Source organism: Pinus tabuliformis, chromosome 5_1 (assembly GCF_031772625.1).
Source record: "Pinus tabuliformis cultivar Carrire ecotype Pingquan chromosome 5_1, CPIR1, whole genome shotgun sequence".
NCBI classification, from domain to species: Eukaryota; Viridiplantae; Streptophyta; class Pinopsida; order Pinales; family Pinaceae; genus Pinus; species Pinus tabuliformis.
Window position 1 is genome coordinate 41,952,708 of NC_142305.1, and position 22,314 is coordinate 41,975,021.

General features: G+C 41.0%; 1 pseudogene; it reads right to left on the minus strand.

The window, feature by feature from the left end:
* Positions 1–1,214: 1,214 nt before the first annotated feature.
* Positions 1,215–22,314, minus strand: part of LOC149163380 (uracil phosphoribosyltransferase pseudogene) — a 96,870-nt pseudogene continuing 75,770 nt past the window's right edge.

Here is a 22,314-nt window from a genome sequence, read left to right on the forward strand (position 1 = left end):
TTGTTGCCTCACATCTTTGGAAAACATCATAGATCTCACCTGTTTGTCGAGGAGAATACATTTTCACATGATAGCATTGCTGCGACCGTCAAAGTTTGAGATAAGCAGCCCATCTCATTTGCTGCTATCAGAGCCCTTGCAAGTGAAGGTTCCAATGGAAGCTCTGTCATTTGCCTTCCAATTTTAGTTATCAATCCATCCTCATCAATCGCATCAATTAGGTACAGCTGCTTTAAAGCATCCTCCAAGGACTCACATGGAAAGTCGCATGATCCTTACGTGATGGCTGGTCAAGAAAATCAAAGTTAAGAACATCTACATCTGTAAGGTCCAATGATTTTAAATGAAGCACGGCAATAGCAAGCGATGAACGTTGAATTTCAGGAATCGTTGCCTCAAGCAATTCATGCTCATACACAGATAATGGATAGAGCCTATAACATTTTCCAGGACGTGTCCTTCCGGCTCTGCCTGCTCGTTGATTAGCCGACTAATCTGCACCACATCAAGAGAGTACATCCCAGTCCCAGGGTTGTATTGGCGTTGCTTCACAAAGCCTGGATCAATGACATATCTTTTTAAGAGACCCAATGTTGAAGCCCAGAACGTACAAAGTCTTTTGAAATATCAAATCTTTCCCCGGAGCTGATGTCCCACGAGTGAGGAAGGAAGCTCGCAGTACGCTTGCAGTATGACCTTCAAATGTCTTCAAGCAAGAGCCATCCGATAATACCCATATTTTGATTGTCTGGTCACCGGATGCTTTCATCACACATTAATCTACCGGTGAAAATTTCACACACCAAACTCCTCTTTTGTGGCCTCTTAGCACTAGTACTGGTACCAAATCTGGTAATCTCTATATACGAGCTATTCGATCCTGAGAACCAGTACAGATAAGACTATCATTTGGAATAACAGCCACAGAATTGATGTCCTTATCATGAGCTGCTACCGCAGCGTGTGATGAGAGCTTGATTGACTTACCAATACCACTAGGATAGTCGTTAAAGTTGAAGACTATGTAGTCATCATTTTTGAGACTTGCCCCTTCCAGTTTAGGATTGTTTGCATAGACAAGGCCACCAAATGACTGTAAACCGAGGGAGAAATAGAGACACATTACGCAAAAGATGATGGCAAGATATGGTGTTAAACTGGGAATAAGGTTTTGTCCTTCACGCCAATAAGCATCAAAACCAAATGAAAGTATCTTAAGTGTCATAACTGCGGTCTCCTGCGTCCCCAAGACCTGGAATAATAAAACCGTTTTCATCCAGACCAAGATCAATAGTTCCAGTATAGACATGAAGCCCAGGAAATTTATCACTTAATTTTTTGAAGTGCAGGGGAAGCAGCCACAGCCGAAACCACTCGTATATCTTTGGGATCAATTCCCCTGTCCTTCAGTAGATTAATTGTGCAACAATTTTCCCACCAGTTGCAAGCATTGGATCAGCTACAAGCACACGGGAACCCTCTAGAAATATTTCTGGCAGTTTGTTCAAATATAAGGTTGTTTGAAGTGTATTCTCATCTCTATAATAGCCAACATGATAGGTTTTTGTTGCAGGCAAAATAGATGCAGCATGCTCCACCAATACAAGACCAGCTCTCAAAACTGGCACTATCATCACAGGCTCTCTTGGATCAATGAACTCAACAGGTGCAACTCCTAGTGGTGTTTGGATCTCACCGCTAACAATGGGCAACCAATCCCTTGATGCCTCATAGATAAGAAGCCTCCCCAGTTCTGCCATCGCATTTTCTTATTTATCTTGAAATCATGACTATCATCAAGCTCATAAACTTGTGCAGTGAATCCATTTCCCGCATCCATGATAAGAGCCCACAAATTTGAGCAAGAAGCTCACTACTTATAAAAAGGCCATCTTCATTTCTTTTCTCAACATGCTGTGTAAGTCTTGTATCAGCCACATTATAGTGGTATCTCTGTTTTCATCGGCCGACGAGCATTATAAACACTGATCCATTGTGTAGCAGGCATACCAAGCCGAACCTTCAGATCAAGAACTGCTTCAGGAATTCCCTACATAATGTAAATCCATGTGCCAAGAAGTCTGCAGCAGAGGTTAAGCAACAAGGCCGCAGGCATATGCTTGTCAAGAGATTAAAGTATGCCTTTCATTCCAGCGATTCCTTTGCTAAGTAACCAGATCTGAGCAACCAAATGTATGGAGAGCTGTATAACCAAATGACAACTGAAGACAGCTTCTAGACCAGATCAAACAAATGGACATGATTGCTGATGATGTTTTGTTTTCTTTTGTTTGTGCTTTTGCAGAGATAGGAGCTGAGGAAACTGCTGCCATTTGAAGAGCGGGAGAATAAATTACATATTCTAAAACAACACATTTAATGATTTCTTCTTCAAAACAGGGTTTTGAAGAAGAATCAATCTCACACTGACATAAGACGGAGTCTAACAGGAATGATCTTATAAAACATCACAAGTATAGACTCATGTAGACACAGTATGGACGCAGCCATCTGTTTATGAATAGTCCATTATATAATGAATACAAAATTCCTCACAGCCTGGATCGTGGAAACTAAATCCAGGGTCTTCATTTCTACTTCCCGAAACAGTACGATTCTATCCATGCGAATGAATGTGTTGATGTCAAACATGGTAGAAACCACTTGATTACCAGTCAATGATGTAAACTGTTAACAAGTGTGAGAGAAACCACCAGTGATGTCAATGGCTTTCAAAGCACCCAGTACAATCCATGAGATGCGAATAAATGTGTTGATGTCGAACATGTCACGGAATCCTTTGATCGAAGGTCAATGATGCAACCTGTCGTCAAAGGCGAGAAACCTGCCATTGAGGCATGCAGATCTCAAGGTACTGACGATTTCTAGATAATGAGCTGAAGTCGATAGAAATCGATCCGTCGCAGGCAAGCCCACAACACAAAATCATAGATCAAGTTGAAGAAATTTAGTTGCAAGGACTGACTCAGGGATGGTCAAGATGGATGACAGATATTTTGCAGATGAATGGCTTATTGGCAGTGACCTCTTGAACACATAACGACACGACAGATGGCTTGGTGACAATTGACCCAAAGTTAATACCCAAAAACCGGTTGAAGACTTTCAATGTGGTTTGATCAACTGTTAGGAAAAGGATTTCCCAACCCAGGTGAATGAAAGTGTCGTGTTCAAGAGTGGTTACAAAGTATGACAAACAGGCTCATTTTTCTCTCTTTTCCCCCACCATTTCTGGCAAGTACCTCTTTATTTTTGACAAGCTTGAGGAGGATAACATTTGCTTGATTATAAGCTCATCCTTCGGATGAGTCCAACTTAGTTTAAATTTGAACCCTAAGAAGGAGTGGTTCGTTCCTGTTTGTAATTGAACAGGTCCTTTACTGTGAAATTTTAATGAGTCCAGTATAGGAGAAACTCGGTGTTTTTCAATTTTAGAGAGTCTAAAAAAACTTAAGAAGACTCCAGGGTTGACCTTTTTCGTAAATTTGTGTCTCCCAAGCCCGAAAAAGTATAAAATAATACTTGAGAGAACCTCTTGATCTTTTACGACCAAGGAGTACTTTTCGTCATTAGTGCCCTTGACCCGAAAAAGTAAAAAAGCGATCAATGACACGTCATTTTATAACCGATATCGAATTTGAAACGACAAAAATCTGGCAATCTTTTCATGTTTTAACGGTCAGAAAAGAGCTGCAAGTGGACCGTCTTTTAATTCTGTTTTAACGAGTTTAAAAGAAACACTCGACAATCTTTTCATGTTTCAGGAGTCAAAAAAGAGCTTAAAGGTGACTCTAAATGTTTTTCCATCGAAAATGATAGATTTCGCTTGAATAATCCGTTATCCTGCACAAAAACACAAACATTACTCATACCTGTTTGAAATAGATAAAAATGTCGCAAAAATACCATTTCAAAGTGAAACATAAATAAATTTGCAATTTATTTACTCAAAAAACTTATAAAAAGGGCCTTTGTCAATTCATTTTTACCGTATGAGTTTGGGTGAGAAAATAGTGCTTTTGCTTAGAAAACTTCCCGTGAAGATTGTGGAAAATCCAACCGTCAGAATCGAACACCATCTTCTCCAGGTAATCCACATCAACCTACTCTTCATTTTTAACCGTTTCATTTTTTGTTTTAGTCATTTATTTCATTTTTGGGAGGGTTTTTAGGCATAAAACCCACGCGCGGGGGCCCGCAGGTTTACCACTGCTGGCCTGCGGACCCCGACTTTTTCTCCATTGGGAAAAAGCTCGGGGTCCGCACCTTCCATGTAGACAAAGTGCGATCCCACGCGCTGTGTCTAACCTGGAGGGTGCGGTCCCCGTCGCAAGGGTTTTTAACCCAAAAATTCTCAAAAATGGACCAATCAAAATAATTTCTAGCAATTTAATTTATCCTTATACTTGATGCAGAGAGTACATCATGCTAGATTGGCATGAAAGAGAGCATGAGGACGTAGATGCCACTGCATGGAATCATCGGCCTTCACTTGATGCTTTGAGGGCGTGCGGTTTGTACAAATTCTGGGCCATTCCTGGCATGAGGGCTCAGGTGGATTTCTTACAGTGGTTGGTTGACAGATGGAGCATACAGGACCAGTGCTTCTTCATTTGCGGCCACCAACTTGAAATCGAGTTGGCGGACATATATTTCTTGACTGGTTTTCCTAAGAGAGGCGAAGACTTGACTCTGTTTGGGGCTAGGGCAGGTGGCCAGTCTGTCGATAGCCTCCGGCTAGAGTATTGCAATAGCTAGGATAGAGACAAAGGGATAGACATAAAGACCATATCCCATCCTGAACTCATGGTGATTGCGTTTACTGTCACCAAACTTTGCAGAGCTACCGCATTACATATTGCCACCGGATCCTAGATGCGTATGGCAGTTGATTGCTTCCGAGGCACCATCTTCAATTGGTGCGATGCCGTGTTGGCCAATGTGAAAGGCCAACTGACCAGGGCCAAGAACGGACGACTAAAGACCTTTGGTTATGGGGCTTTGGTTGTGAGTTTTGGCCTGGAGAGGGTTCCTATGTTGATCCCGCAGCACCTTATTGTTGGAGCTGGGCTTCGTCGAGAGCCCAAACTGATGCGATGGGTCACAGTTATGGCCCATCACCTGGACGAGAGGACAGAGGTTGCTCGATTCAAACCTGAGTATTTAGAATGGCTGGAAAACCAGATCTTTTCTATTCAGGACTTCCCTTACGCTAGGATAGATTTTCGTGGTGACCTAGACATGGTTCTTCCACCAGGATAGCAGTGGGATGAGTCAGGTAAAATCCTTTTCAACATTTTTCCTATTTTAATTTTTTTATTATTTTTCCATCGTCTCAAAATTGATAGTAAAAATTTGAAATGCAGTTGTGGGTCCACAGTGACCAGCCGCTCTCCGGCCTTACGAGAGGAAGCAACCAGTTGCACCCGCGCCAGCCCCACAGGACGAATCAGCAGAGGTTTTGGCCGAGTTGGAGGGTCATCTCGAGCGCTTGACATGAGATATTCTGGAGACCACTATAGATGACATTCCTCGTCGACTTCAGCGCTATGTGATTGGGGTCCCGGGACCTTTTAGGAGGTTCCTTTGCAAGGTAGCCCGTGCAGTGGTTTCTTATAGAGATCATCACCAGTGATAGGATGATCGCCTATTGTGGGCACATGTGACATTTTTGTTTTTTGTACTTATCATTTTTGCCGATCAAAAGGTGTTTTTCAACCTATGATCGAGGACGATGTATTTTTTGACACACTCCTATATATATATCACTATTACCGGCTTATCTTGTAAATCATGTTCTGGAATGGTTTTAAATTTACATGTATGATTGTTGCAAATGTCTATTTAACATTCGAGAAGAAATTGCATCTGCTAATGTATTTAAAGATCTTGGAATATGCTGATATTCAATGTAATCAAATTCACGTTCCAAGAGACGCACTCTCAAAAATAATCTTAATAACACTGGATTTCTAATGGCATACACTCTATTAAGTTGTAATACAACGAGTTCAGAATCTAACCTCACTATTAAACTCCGAATCCCAAATGAAATAGATTCAGATAATAACTCAATCACTACACTATACTCGGCAATGTTGTTTGTTGTTTGACCGAGGCTTACCCCATGCATAGATACTAACTCGTCAGAGGGCGAATAGATAACCCAAGCTTCGGAAGAGATGTTCTGTGTATTACGACAAGCACCATCAATGAAACCAATGTATGTTTGGAGAGGCATCGACATCAGAAATATCAAGAGTAAAACCAAGATAAGCAGGAATAACGACAAAAAAAAAACACTCTCTAAGCTAAGCACATTGTTTAAACTAAAACACACCAGCTAGAAAGAAAAACTATCCTAACTAAAAAATCTCCATACCCATTCTTTAAGCATAATACCTCTTCAAGTAAAGACCATTTCTGGGTTTACCCAAAGAGTCCCCGTCAAAGTCTACCAATTCATAGGCCCCTTTTGCTAGCTTTCGCTTGACAACATAGGGACCATGCCACATAGGAACGAATTTTCCAGCGCCTAATTTATCATTAGCTTGATCGTAAACTAAGACTAGATCTCCTTCCGAAAAATTTCGAGGGGTCACATTTCGATCATACTAAGCTTTCATGCGTTTTGCGTGAGTCTCGATCACCAACGCAGCATCACGTCAATTCTCATCTAATTGAGCCAAGTATAACAAACGCTTTTCCTCTTCGGAAGTGGCTGGAAGTAACTCGATGGCCATTTGCATTGACGGGATTTCGCATTCAATGGGTAACACAGCTTCCAAACCATAGACTAGTTGGAAAGGAGTGAACCCCGTTGATGTTTTTACTGAAGTTTGGTACGCCCAAAGCGCTGAAAATAGCATGTTGTGCCAATTCGACCGATGAATCCCAATGATTCGTCGGATCATGATAACTAAAACTTTGTTGATGGATTCAACCAGACCATTCATTTGTGGATAATAAGGGGTTGAACTATCGTGACGTAAACCAAGCTGGCCTGTAAGTTCGGTCATCATAACGTTTCGAAAATGACGCCCATGATCAGTGATTATTGCTTGCGGGACACCAAACCGAGCAATTATATGATTGAACATGAAAATTGCAGCTGTCTTTCCATCTGCCTCGGCCCACTTGGTAAAATAATCTACCGCAAGGATGATATACGCATGCCCCCCGGCCGAGTGAGGGTTACATGTAATAAAATCGATACCCCATTTGGCAAAAGGACCAACGAAAATTATAGGGTGGAGAGGAGTAGGTGGAGCGCGCATCTTTTGATCAAAAATTTGGCAGTTGTGGCATTTTCGGACTGCCATGATACAATCTTTAAATAAAGACGGCCAGAAGTAGCCAGCGCGCAATATCTTTTGGGTTGTGGCATACCCAGACATATGACCGCCACACGCTCCAGAGTGACAGTCATTTAGAACCCTTTCAGCTTCCTCGTGAGTTAAGCAACGTCGAAAAATAGAGTCCACCCCACGGCGATAAAGAGTATCTCCAATAATCCTGAATTGTTGGGATTGGAATCGAATTTTTCGACGTTTTGACCTTGAAATTTCTAGGCGAAAGGATTGGGTCTGGAGATAAACAATGATATCCCCATGCCACGGATCTGAAGTGCTGATTAGAAACAAGGATTCGTCCGCAATGGGCTCCTCCGCCACAGTTTCCGTGTCATCACGCGGGAAATCACACATTAACTCTGCAAAAACTAAAGATTTCTTAGACTTGGATTTTTTGAATTCCAAGTCAAACTCCTGTAGGATAACGATCCATTTAGAGTACTTGCCCCTTAGCAATTGCTTGGTCAAAATGTAGATCATAGGGTTGCAATTCGAAATTACCGTAGTTTTACGTAATAAAATGTAGTGACGAAAACGTTGGACAGCTTGAACAGCTGCCAATGTCAATTTATCCACATGTGAGTATTTTAGCTCAGTTGGATTTAAAGTTTGACTAAGGTAATATATCACATGTTCAGTTCCGAATTCATCTTCCTGAACTAAGACCATTCCAATGGTGGAATGAGAGGCGGCAAGATACAAGAAGTAATCCTGGTTGTAGCTGGGAGGATGCAACAACGGTGCATGGGTCAACGCGTGTTTGAGTGCATCAAAAGATTTCTGAGCTATCTCATCCCAATAGAGTGGAGTATTTTGCTTCAACAACCGGGTAAAACCCTTTGTAACCTCGGTGTAGTTAGGAATGAATCGTCATAAAAAGTTTGCTTTCCTCTGCAAACTTTGGAGTTGGCAAAGACTCGAAGGAGGAGGCAATTTGATGATAGCTTTGACCTTCAAGGGATCGACGTGAATGCCGGCTTTCGAAACTACAAACCCCAACAATCGACCCCTTTCTATATAGAAGACACATTTGTGTGGGTTCAAATGAATCCAATAATGCCTACACCTCATAAAGATTGCTCGTAAATGGACGAGGTGATCAACTCGATGTAATGAATGAGCAGGCAAGTCATCAAGATAGGGTTTCACAATGTGCTTGATGTCATGAAACGCATAAGACATCGCCCTTTGAAAAGTTTCTCCGGAATTCTCGAGCCCAAAAGGTAATTTGCAATAAGAAAATGTCCCCCATGGACAAATGAAAGTCGTTTTTGGTTGATCGGCAGGTAGAATATTGATTTGATTGTATCCGGAAAAACTGTCCATAAAGGAGAATATTTCGCTGCCGACACAATCATCAATAATTTGATCGATATAGGGAGTTGGGTAATTGTCCTTTGGACAGGCTCGATTAATGTCGCTATAATCAATGCATATTCTTATTGTTCCCTGCTTTTTGTTAACCGGAACAATATTCGATACCCAATCCGTTAACGGGATTGGATAAATGAAACCTACTTTCAATAATTTTTCAACTTCTGCTTTAATTGCAGCAGCTTTTCGTGGGTGAATCTGACGCAAACGTTGCCAGACGGGTTTAGCATTCGGGTAAGTCTTGATATCATGAACAACAATTGCGGGATCAATTCCTAGCATTTCCTCATAGGACCAGGCAAACACGTCACGGAATTCTTGAAATAGGGCCTTATATAGCTGAATTTCATCATCTGTACACGAGGCACCTATATGAATGTTCTCAACAATTCCGGGCTTAACCGAAATGTCAATAGGAATAGTTCGAGAGATGTTTCCCAAATTTAACTCTGAATCGGGATGTTTCATTGGATTCTGAGGTTCCTTGACATATTCAGTTTAGCAAAGGAGAACCAAGCGATCTCCAACACTGTATCGACATAATACACGTTGAGGCTCCCTCATCAATTACAGTCCGATGAATAGGCCTGTTTTTTGACTATCACTGGAATCTGGAAAGCCATTTGATGAGGCAAACGTGGTGTACTATTTTCTAGATCGAAAATTATTAGGTTCGAGTCCTGAACGTCAACAGCTCCTATAGCCGACAGAAGTAATTTACGTTGTGCTGGACATGATTGCAACACTTCCAAAGCCGACATTGCTGAGGGTGAAACAGCTAAATCCTCAACAATGTTATAATTCTGAGCCGCTCTCGCATGTGGATTGAAAGCTGACTTTCGAAGTATACCCTTGGAGGGCGGTTTGATTACCAAGTCTGGATTAGGTTTCTCGATCTGTAGTGGATCGGAACCGAGAGCTGAGGTTGATGGATTAGAATGAGAAGATTCTGCTTCTTTACCATCAACGGGACTTTTACTACCATAATCTTGCGATCGAGTCGCAATCCTAACACGGGACATCATCAGTATGGGTTCTTCATTGGCACTCGAGGACGAACCTATCATCTTACTGTCTTGAGAAGGAAAAGGATCCTTCAAAACAGCAGGAGTTTGGGAACCCTTGACAATCTTCGCAACCTCTGCACGATGAGGGCAGTCTCTTGTAAAATGTTCATCGTCACAAATGAGACAAGGATAACGAGGTTTGCGCTTTTCATCATTGGATTCCGCCTTTTCAGGTTTCTCCTTTGAACTTTTGTCTGTTTTATTCTTCTTCTTTCCTTTATTTTTCCCATCGGATTTTGATTTGGCTGTAGATGAATCTACAACATGAATATCGGCGGAAATCTCTGCAGAAGAATCTCCTATTGGGGAATCAGGCAAGGTTATGATAGGAGAAGAATTCTTCGAAGATTTCTTCTTACTTTTAGTGTTAACCGTACCAATCATACCATCGGCGGCATGAGATCCTGAAGGAGCTGCAGCGATTTGATTTTGCTTGGGAATATCGAGGATTTTTTTGTGTAACGTACCTGATTGAGTATAGACCAAGTCAAGGTACTGTGCTTGAGCAATCACTTGCTCCTTAGTAACAACTTCGGCTTTAGCTACATCTTCAATGATCTTTTGCAACAAAGATTTTACAAACCACTCGGCCAAGATCTGATCCGGAATAAATACCTTCACTAAACGTCGTCGACGTCTCCACTCATGAATATGATCTGAAATGTAAGTGGCTGTCGATTGCTTTAACGAAGTTAACAATTCCGTGCCATTGTCATATCGGACTGGCAACTGAAAATGAGTTAAAAATGAGGTTGCTAACTGACTAAAATTATAAAAAGTGCCTCGAGGTAACTCAATGTACCACTTGGACGCGAGACCAATTAGAGTGCGCTGGAAAAGTCTAAGACGGATTGAATCATCCGAAATGGAGTTAGACGCACACCATAGGTGGTAAGTCATCACATGGTTCAACGGGTCCTCTCCTGATTTACCTTTGAACTTGGGAATGTCACTGGGCAACTTATTCGGCATTGGCAGCCAAAACGGAAGATAATTAATGGGATCGTTCGTTAGGCACGACAAGTTAGGCAAGTCCAAAGTTGCGATAAACGGTAACTGCCGATTAGGATCCCTAAAACTCTGGTCATGAGACCAACCCCAGGAGGAGGATATCCATGATAACTAGGAATAGGAATTGCGTTTGGGATATTGTATCCTCCCGGAAAACCAGGATTAACTAGACCATACTGGGGTTGTTGAGGTTGTTGATAAGTGTACCCAGGGTACGGTTGATACTGATAGATTGGCTTCTGCACAGCAGGACCGAATTGGTACTGTCCCTGGTATGGTTGATAAGTAAATTGTTGTTGACTTGTGACAACTGTACTTGAACCAGGTTGTCCTATAGGCATCTGAACCGAAGTTTGAATTGTAGATCCAAACGGTGGTAAAGATGTCTGAGGAGTAGATACAGGAACAGTAGAAACCGGAGCTGTCGATACTCCAGACGTAGGTGGGGTAGATTGAACAGATGTTGCGGTAGTTGTAGCAGTCATTTGAGATGGAGTACGAGGTGTACTAGGCCCAGGCTGAGAAACTATCGAAGGTATAGAAGTTTGAATGTTAGATTGGACTGGTTGCTGGGGTGAACCAGAAACTAAGGGTTGTCCAGTTTGAGATGACAACTGTACATTTGGCTGCAACACCTGTTGGGTTTGCGATGGATCCCACACTATATTCATTCTGGGGTACTAACCCATAACTGGTTGAGAATACTGAGGACCATAACTGGGTTGAGGGTAGGATTGATAATTGAAAGGTACATTTCCCATTCCTTGAACATATGTTTGACCGGAGGGTGGTTGGAAACCTTGGTTCGAGTATTGACCTTGGGGTTGATACCCTTGAGGCACATACTGATACTGGGGTTGACCTTGAGGTATAAATTGATACTGGGGTTGACCTTGGGGTACATATTGAGTCTGGGGTTGACCTTGAGGAACGTATTGTCCCGTAGGTATGTACTGTCCTTGAGGTTGCCCCCCAGATGCAAATTGTGTACCTTGAGGTTGCCCCCCAGGCGAGAATTGAGGCTGCCCCCCAGGTGGTAACTAGCCACCTTGAGGTTGAGGATTGGGAATAGAACCTGACATCATGAGAATGTCTTCTACGCTCAATGGCTTAGTACCATTGTTTCCAGTTAATAACCATTGCTCGATGGGTTGAGGAGATGCTCCCGAAAAAGTATCAGAAAGTGACTGATACCCGGAGGGAACAGAAGGACCGCCGTACAAAAAAGATTCAGGCGATTGAGTAAACATGGATGACTATCCTGACATATTTACGGGAGTGTAATAACCTCTAGGTGTTGGGTGATAAGGAGCGTGAGGTGGTGAAAAACTTAACCCTGAGTTTTCTAAGAAATTAGTCAAAGAAAGATACCAAGAACTGCTCCTAGGTGGACTATAAAAAATTGATTCATGCTCCCTTATCTCAATAACAGGTTGATTTTTAGGGATAGGGATGCCTACTTCTTCTTCCGGAGCAAGTTCTTCAATAGCAATAAGTCCAGAAGGAAGATCTTGGGTGATTACTCTTTCTACCCTAGGTGAACCAGGACCACTAGAAGCTGGAGAAACAAACCCCGATGTCGAAGTAGTAGCAAATTCACTTTCAGGCTCGGATATTTCAAGTTCCTCACCTATAGATTATAATCTGCCACTAACGGTTGAAAATCAGGATGTACTATCAAAGAAGATTCTCCTTCTTCAGGTGACCCAACTCTACTGTCTCTAGGAGTTACGAGGACTTTCAAGCCTTCAAGCTGGCTCGGTACTTCCTCAGGAGGTTGGCCCCGAAGTCTACGGGACTTCCTCAGTAACTCAACCACGTTTACAAATTCAGGAGATTGGCCCCGAAGTCTATGGGACTACCTTGGTAATTCAGCCACAGTTAAAAACTTTTAACTACTTCACACGCAAACAGAGTAAAATCTCAATGAAAAGCACCTAAAGTCTTTAAAGAACCAAACAAATTTGAATCACATACCTAAAGAATCTAGGAGATCAAACACACACAAACAGTAACTTTCCGTACTGAAAACACTAGTTGGTGATGAAATCCAACGTCGCAGAGTTCAATACAGAAATGGTGGTTGGAACAGTTACCCCGACAACCTGCTTAATGAATAGACTGGCACAAGTTCCTCCACTTAACCCTCTCGAGTGAAGAGAACCCCCCAGAAAATCCAAGTGAGTCTAGCCGACGTCTGCTCCAGGTACAGTGGGATCTTCCCACCATTGTCACCTCAGGAAGAGTCCTAAAGAATATGGCCACTAAGGTTACCAACTGAGACAAATATACCTGGGGGAACAGTCTACGATCCGATACGCACGCAAGGGAAGAGTAGCAAGCTCAATCCCCTTGAAGGCTCCTTGACATAATCCAAGGTTTACCAACAAGTGACCCCAGGCTCCTCAACAATGGTTAATCCAAGGTTTACCGTTTTAAATACGTGAATATCTGGCATCGTTCCCAATGAGGAAGGATTGATTCCCACACTGGTTCGAACACGATCTCATGCTTCTCCTTTAAGAGGAGCTTTCCTAGAGCATAAATGCAACAATTGGATTTCTTCCCTACCACAACATACAGCTACTTGTTTGTTTTTACTGTCTTGGAGAGTTAATTACTCTCCTACTCCAAGACACTAGCCTAAGCTAAGTTGGTGTATCAGAGCCCTAAAAATAAAAATGTTACTAGATGAATTTTACTTTAAGCGTTATTTTTTATTGGTTTTTGTTTAAGTCAAAAGGTGCAGAGATGAAACCCGTGGTATGAAGACTCGACTCAAAATCACTAAAAATGCACCTGAGATGATTTAAACAATCTTTTTCTCTTCGATGAACTTCTAAACTAAGAAAGAGTTTGAAAATGCAAATACTTTGTAAACACAAATCTTTCTCAATCAAACAAATTAAAAGAAGAGCTTTTGCTTTTTCCAATGCACTCAAAACGAGACAACTAGTTATTTCACAAAAATTTCCCTTTTTCGTTTCAAAGCACTCAATCACTACAAAAAACAAACTTTTTTCAAAAGAGATTTTTATATTTTTTATAAAACACTCAAAACTAATGAAAATGACTAACTTTGAGATCTATAAATTATAAAAACCTATTTGAAGTCAAAGCCTACTAGATGTCTTTTTTAAGGATGTTTTACTTAGCTAGATGTAAGCTAAGGACTAATTTATGCAGAATCACAAATCAGTCAAGAACAACCAATTTTGTTTTCTTTTTGAAAATGAAAATCCAAACTTTCAAACACAAGCTTTTCGAAGTTTTGTAAAGAGAAAACTCAAAGCGGATTCCTCAACAAGGGGAGATTTCATAAATGGTCAGACTCATAAGAAGGCTGGTAGACACTAAGGTGATTTGAAGTCCCTACAGCTTCTAAGCTCAGAGCCACTACACAACCAAAATGAAAAACAAACCCAACAAGCAAAACTCCTAGGAATTTCACCTAAAACCCTAACACTAACGAAATCAACCTAAGGAAAGCTTCTGACAAGTTATATGCAGGTCTGGGCAGTGGATAACAATTTCTAAACAAAAACTAAGCTGACTAACAGAGGAAATCTTAGGTTTTTCAAAATTTTGACAGGGTCCGTAGGCCCACAGTTGACACAGGTGCGGTCCCGCTCTGTGCTAAACGCCAAGCTGTGGGTAGGTACGCACTATGTCAAAATGCTAGGGTGTGGTCCTCTCCCAAAGCTATGAAAAATAAAAAATAACCTTGGATCTACAAACTCTACCCAATTTTACACATAACAAGCCAAAAATAGAAACAATAACACAGTTTCTCAGGTCAAAGTAAAAACAAGGAAAACAATCAAGTCCCCGGTATGGTCGCCATTTTGTCACATGGAATAAGTCGATCTTAAGGACAAGATAGACCTTCCTAGAATCTAAAGAAGACCTAATGACAAGCAAACCAACCAGACACTATCTTTCTCTAAATATGCTTTTATAAACAATGGCAAACAAGTGGTTTTAGGGCCTACCTTAGGTCCAACGCAAGTTTGTGGATGCCCTCACTCCTTCGATCCAAATGAGCTCCTTTGTCGCGAATCTGCAAACACAAACAAAGCAAACAAATTAAATAGCACCTGGAAAGCCAAAATCATAAAACATATTTAACATGAAAGTCAAGGAGTCCATGAAACAAATAACATAAGATACTTGTTGAGAAAAATGAGTTTGATTGTATTAATTCAAAAGAAGAAGAACTTTACAACCTTTGCCTTGACGCTGTACAAGCTCCTCCCAGGGTCCAGCAAGAAGTCTACTCTACTTTGACAAGTTTCACTCACTCCCCAATGAAGCCAAAAAGGTATGTGATCTCTCCTCTTAAGCTCAACTAGGAAGTCTTGATTTCACCAGCATTTACCCTCAAAAATGTTCAGCTTCTAACCTCTCTAGCAACCAGCCCAATGCCTGTATTTATAGTGCAATGGAGGGAGGTTACTAGGTCCTCCTTCAAAGGGATAAAGCCCTCCTTCAAAGGGATAGCTCCTCTCATCAAGGGATTAGCTGCTTCTCTTTTGGGATGCATGAACCACCTCAAAGCGAACAATCCACGTCAAAATTCCTTCTAGAAACCTCTAGAATTAACCCAAAGTGAGTTTTTTAAGATAAAACTTGCACCTTTTGACTTTCATAGGGGTCCGCACCCACACCGTTAGGGACAGAGCGGGCAGGTCCGCAGGTTTTGTAAACAGTAGGTGCGGGACCGCAGGTGACAGTGAGAGAAAGTGCGGAACCAGAGTTTTATTGATTTTCTATGTCTTTCTCCCATTTTCAAAGCTTGACTTGAAGAGCTGAGGTCTAAGACTTGCTTAGGAGGACAGTACAAGTGATGATAGACCCATACTGACTGCAAATAATCATGGTGATGATATTTTTGTGTAACAAGAAGCAAGACCAAGCCTGTGAAACAAGTGATTCAAGGTCTTCAACAAAGGAAGACATGATAGCATCAGAACAAGGTAGGCCCTCTTCTTCATCTCTTATTTTAATTGTAACTTAGGAAAGTTTTCAATAGATTGTCACGTAGGTTGCTAGTCCCACTCATTGGGCTAGAGGGATTGTCTATGTCCACAGAGAGGATTTGCTAGACAACACTTGCTCCCTACTACAGGAGGATCAATATTAAATAATAAATCAACAAGATATTTTTGAATTATGGCACATATTGTGGAGCTCCAATGATTGAGAAAATCTATGAATGTGTTCCTTGCCATTTAATGCGGATTCGTATTATTGGGAACCAGATCCACTAATCAAGGGATTTTGGTGGGGAAAGCTTCCGCCTTTAATGGGGAATGATTCCTAATCATTTATTATAATTACCAAGTCGAATTTTCCTCTAGGGGTTGATTTTTATTAGTCTTCTTGTGGATAGAACACTGCAGTTCCATTGTCATTGCTTGTAGGGATGTAATTGGAAATAATGAAGATTGGTTCCATGTTCAGCTTCTAAATCTTGGTATCCTCCATAGTACTCTGATTTTCCTTGGGCTTGGCCATCCTAGGAGCCTCGGAGCCCTTTTTCATCATTTACTTTTCTTCTTTTCACTTCTTATTCACATACATCTCTTGTTCTTGTTTTTTTTCTATTTCTGCATTTAGTGTTAATGATTTCTTGTTGTAGGATTGGGTTAAATGGTTGAAGTTATTTTGTAGGATCACAAGCATAATTTCATCCTTGGAAAAAATTTGAAAATTCATATTAATCATTGAGCTACTTGTATTAGTTTGCTTATTCCCAAATCTAGATGTCTGGAAGTTTTTCGTGGCAAATAACAGTAAATTTCTACTATTTTTTAGAGCATGCTAACAAGATTCAATCAGGTTGATTCCACTTGCATTAGATCACAAAAAAAATCTATTCAATAAGAAAAATACCCCATTGAATTTGCACATGATTAAGTTAGGCATTTGATATATTTACTAGCTCACTAGTTTTAGAATTTCTAGATGTTAAACTAGTAATTTTCTACCATTTTTTAGCATGGGTTAACAGAGGTATTTTTGAGTGATTCCACTTGTAATGGAGACCTAAGACATCCTAGTCAATAAAAAAAATTGTCCCATCCAATTTTGATTTTATTTGGTCAATCATGCGATGAATTATAACTCCCTATAGCAAATATGTTGTTTCCTATAGTAGTACTACAAGAAACCCTATAGTAGCCTTCCAACATGCATATACTTGCCCAGAGTCACTCAAGAATATTGGTTATTGTCCCTTAGTGTTGAATCAAGACCCTTAGGCTCTAAATATATGATTAGGGAAGACTAAAGACCACTTAGGAATTGCCTCTTTAGCCATGCAAAACATTTCAACGATTTGATTTAATGGACAAATTTATGAATTGGATAATACAATGATGATTTTCTTGATTACCACATCCAATGAACTCTATTAATGGATATAAAATCCTTGAAATGTAATGGTTGGAATTTAGTTCATGATCTATACTTTATGCAATTAGAATATGTTTATTTCCTTGTACTTTCTTTCTTGCAATAGGTTAAGGTTTCCATTTCGAGCATTTCATTTTCTGCAATTAGTTTAGGATTTGATTTTAGTACATCCACTCCATCACATCATGACAGAAAAGTAAGAATGCATTGTATGCTGCACATATAGTTTCAATACCTCTTAATTTTGTACGAACCCCGGGTTGATAATTAAAGTTGGTAGCCTTGGGAGTTGCAATATTTATGTTGTAATGCCGAGGCTCATCACTCTAAAATAGAGAAATCGAGAAGAATAAAGTGCAGTGGAATCACTTTGGGATTGATGAAGCTACAAGAGATATCGCTTATCAGATGTAGGCTATGTATCCTTCTTTATTCTCTAGTTGAGCTAATGTATTCTGGAATATGTGTTTGATGTTATGTTACTTATATGTATATGCATATGTATGTTGTAATACTGCATCAAGCTATGTTATAAAGCTCCAATAAGTGATATGGTGTTCATGTTATGATGGTAATGGTTTGAGAAGTATGATATGATGTAAATGTTGCATTGAGTTTTATTATAAAGCTCCATGGGAAGCATGTGTTTTGTTGGTTTATAACTTTCATTGAAAACCAAGGATGGTGTTCCCCCAATGGGGATGGGTTTGTAACATCCCCTGGTTGATTTTCCATGTAAATAAAATATAACCAAGGTCATGGGACATGTATTCCAAGATAAATGTTGGATGAAACATAGTGATGGGTATCACTAGTGATTAATTTGTGGCTATGGAAATTAGCAAAGGAATTTGAAAAGGAAAAGTGGCAATAAGTTGCATTTAATTATGAAAATAAAGGAAAATAGGAGAAAGGAATATGAAGACTCACAGATTTGCATGAAAGGGAAATTTAAGGAAGATGAAGAAAATAAAGACCTCAATGATAAAAAGGATTCTGAGGATCAGTTCACAACCTTTTGATAGTTTTTGGGTGGAGCTCTCTTATATTCTCTCATTCTCTCATACTCTTGAACACTTACAGTATTCTTGGAGAATTCTTGGAGCACTTTGGTATACATTAGATTTGCATAAAGAAGGAAAAGGAAACAAGGAAAGCACAAGGGAATAGGTGGATCAACAATTACAGTTGGGTTGCTTTGTAGCTAATATGTTGCATGTCTGATTTCCTTGCCGATTTATGGATGCATGGCATATGCATGTGATTTTCTAGATATGTGATATCATTAGCCTGGAGATTTTCCTAGATTGACAGTGGTTTTAGCCTTTCCTTTCCATTTCTTGGATAGCCATGCTGTTGTGGGTTTTTCCACTTGATTTTTTTCTGATTGGTGCTCATAATACCTTATGGTTGTGTATTGGAAAAAACACTTTGGAAGCCCTAGAACAACTTGGGTAGAGTTACAAGTCCTGGAGCCTAGTTTGAGACAAACACTTTGGAGCCCTTAGTGGGTTGAGTTACTAGTCCTTGGAGTCAGTTTGGACAAATACTCTGGAGCCCTAGAAGGATGTGGGTTGACTTACTAGTTCCTAAAGTCATGGACAACTTGGGTAGAGATTGATCTGGTCAATGTTAGAGATGTTTGACCGTGGAGGTGGAATCACTGTGGTTGAGGGTTGAGGTGGTTTTGCCTCTAGATTCCCTAGTTTGATTTTGTTTTGGTTATTCCATGAGATCCCACTTTCATTCTTGGAATATGAGACGAGGGTGATTGGCTAAAAGAGAGATTTGTTTCAGCCCAATCTATGGTCAGGTGGTATGTGGAAGTTCCTTCCTTGGTTCGCATTTTCATATGTTAATATGAGACATTTTCCTATGGTGATATATGAGTATATGTGCTGATTATGATGGTTATGTTATGGATTCTCTACAATGGTTCCTATGCTACTTTTTTATAGTTATATGTTAGTTATATGATGTGTATTGTCTATGGCTCTTGTCATGAATTTTTTAGCTATTGATTGATTGACGAATGTATGGACTAATAAGTGTTTTTGCAGCTATGTGGAGAGGGTATAGGGCCTTCTTGGTGATTCATAGATGAATCTCATACTCTTATGATGAGATATGCATTCATGACTTGTAACTCTTGCATTTTCCATGTGTTTGATGAAATGTGTTAGCGCTTGAAATTTCACCTCAGGCTGAGAAAGGTAAACCTCAAGGCAACATCAAACCACTTAGCCTCGTAGCTAGCCCTACGGGGCAGGAGAGGGCTCTCTCCGGTCTATCTCGGTGAGATCTTCAATGGATGAGATGACCAATAGGGTAACACTGATTTTAGGCTAGTAAACTGATCAAAAGGGTTGATTTGGGGTTTTTAGGGTTTTTGGTGGCAAATTGAGGGGATGGCAATTTTGGGTGCGGGGATTGGACACAGTTTCTGCAGGGGGTTCTTTGGGGCGAGGTAGGAGACAGTATTGATGCCTTTGATTGAGGTGGATGGTCAGGAATGACAGGTGAGGAGCTAAGGAGAGCAAACATTAACTTTGAATTCTCCTTAAACAGTAGAAAACATTGAAATTAAACAAACTTAAAAGCAGAGCATGACAGCCATGAATTCTTACTTTAACACTTCGTTTGCTTAATGTGCAGAACGAAAAGAAAGGAAATGATTCACATAACACACTTACAAGTACATAGAGAAACACACCATCAATACATGTAACCACAAGAATCCCAAAAAGGACTGCAAAACCCTGGTCTTCCTTAGCCAAAAATTGCAGAGATACAGTGAATAATACAATGATAGCTTCTCCCTCAAGAGTCCAACCATGAAAATGAGCAAGAAAGTACATAATATAGATCATCTAACCTCTTTCCCTACCTCCATGGGTCGAGCTCACTATCCTAGGAGCTGTTTCAACCACTTCTAAACTAAGCACTACAAACTAGGCAGTCAAAACAACTTACCTCTATAAGCTAGGAAACCAATTCATTCATTTAATTTTCACCTTTTCCATGAATGAATCTTCTAGAAGAGGTACATAAGTGTAAAAGTGTCATAAAAGTACATTAATTACGTCAAAGAGGATAATAATCCACCCCAAAAAGTCAAACAGGGTCAAACTGCGTTTTTCTGAGCTGTACACTGAAATTTGGAGAAATTTGCTTGACGGGTCGCGCGCCTCTGCCTAACGGGTCACGCGCCTTTGGGACCACTTTTGGGGCACTTCCAGGTGGCAAAATTGAGCAAGAGTAGGCTTGTTGGAAAGGTCTGTGAGTCTACTTTCCAACCCAACTAGAATTTCTGAATTTGGTGGTCATTTGCCCCTCCAAAATTGCAATCTCCCAAGACTGCTTTCTGTGTCTCAAAAATGTGGCAGAAAGTCATTTTTTGCTTGTTTTTTGACTTTCTGGAGGCCCAAATCTTCATAAAATCTCTTGTCCATGGATGAGCATATGTAACTTCTCATGAAAAATCTGGAAATGCTGAGTTTTTGCAAAATGGAGTTGCCAGGATGAAGGGTCGCGCGGGGGGGTGAGACCCGTTAATGGAGAAAACCTGTAATTGCCTGAAAAAACCAAAATTTACCCAAAATGCTCAAAATTTCTTGGGATTTGTGCTGTGGCTAGGCTATTTAGTGCCTTGGTCCTTCAGTGAAGCCTTGGCCAAGATATGGAGGGGATCGGGCCTCTTTCTCCTTTTTTGTGCCTTGGCCAATCGCCTTTGGAACATCTTCATCTTTGCCTTGCACATGTGCATTCTCGCCCAATAATGGTTCTTCATGTTTCTCAACAATTTCTTATCTTGGTTGGCCTTAGCCAACAGCCTCTCCAAGTGAGCATTGAGCCGGATAAGCATGGACTCTCGCTCAGCGGGCAATAGATCACCGGGTCTTCTTCTATTCAAGATGCGGTCTCCAAGAATCCTCCACAACTCATCAAGAGCTTGCTCATCCTCCAACTGCTTGTTGCGCTGCTCCAGGTATGAGATTTTCCATTGTGCCCCCTCTAATATCCTCTGCAATGTATCATTTTCAGCTCTAAGGTGTTGAATGATCTCCTTTGACTCTCGGCTAGGAGAACTGACATCAAGATCAATAAGTTCTATATCCGGAACACCTGATGGTCCCTCATCAATCTTGGGTTGTTTGCCCCTCCCTGGTACCTGTGCTGCTGAAGAAAGCAAGGCCCCTTCCACCTAATGTGGAGATAACACTCGCTGAGCCGATGAAGAAGGCGAGACCCCTTCCACATGCTGTGGAGAAAGTACTCGCCGAGCCGCTGCAAATAAGGACCTCTGGCCTCTCTGATAAGTAACCAAAGGTGAGGAGCTGACATGTCTAGTGACGGGGATGTCATACTGCTGTGATGGTCCTCCCTCCTCGTGAATAACCTCAGGATGTGGCGGTGATGGTGCTGTGAAAGGCTCACGAGAGATGAACTCCTCCCATGAGATGCCCTGCTGAGCCAACTGATGTAATACCACAAGCTGAATCAAACCATAATGGTAAAGGCTCCTATACTGCTGTGCCGGGCTCTTCCTTTGCATCGTGGACACCATCCTCTCAATGTTCTGATAGAAGAAAACAGGGATGTTCATCATCCGCACCCGTGTGAAGTGCATCAAGAGGCGAATATGGTATGAATATACCTGTGAAAATCTACCCTCACAGGTAAAATAGAGCATGATGAGCCTCATCATGGGAGCATACTCACTCCTAAGAAATCTGAAGGGAAACACTCCTGTCAAGTGTCTCATGAGTGCTGGTCTAACGAAAGGCTCAAAATGAACACTGTCCAGCACCTTGTGCTTATTCCATAACTCTCCGACATTAGGTATCCCTGTGGCCTGTGCAATCGTCTCGGGTGTCAATGTAAAGTCCACCCCGGCAAGGTTGACATGTCCATCATGCAAATGTAAAACAAATAGGCGAGCTAACTCTCTATGATGCTGAATCCGAGAGATCCTCTCGCAAAACTCATAACAAGACATATACTGGAAACATGAAACTGCCATAGGACAAGCCTGTAAATCTGCCAAAGAGGTGGGCTCCTCTCGCCTATGA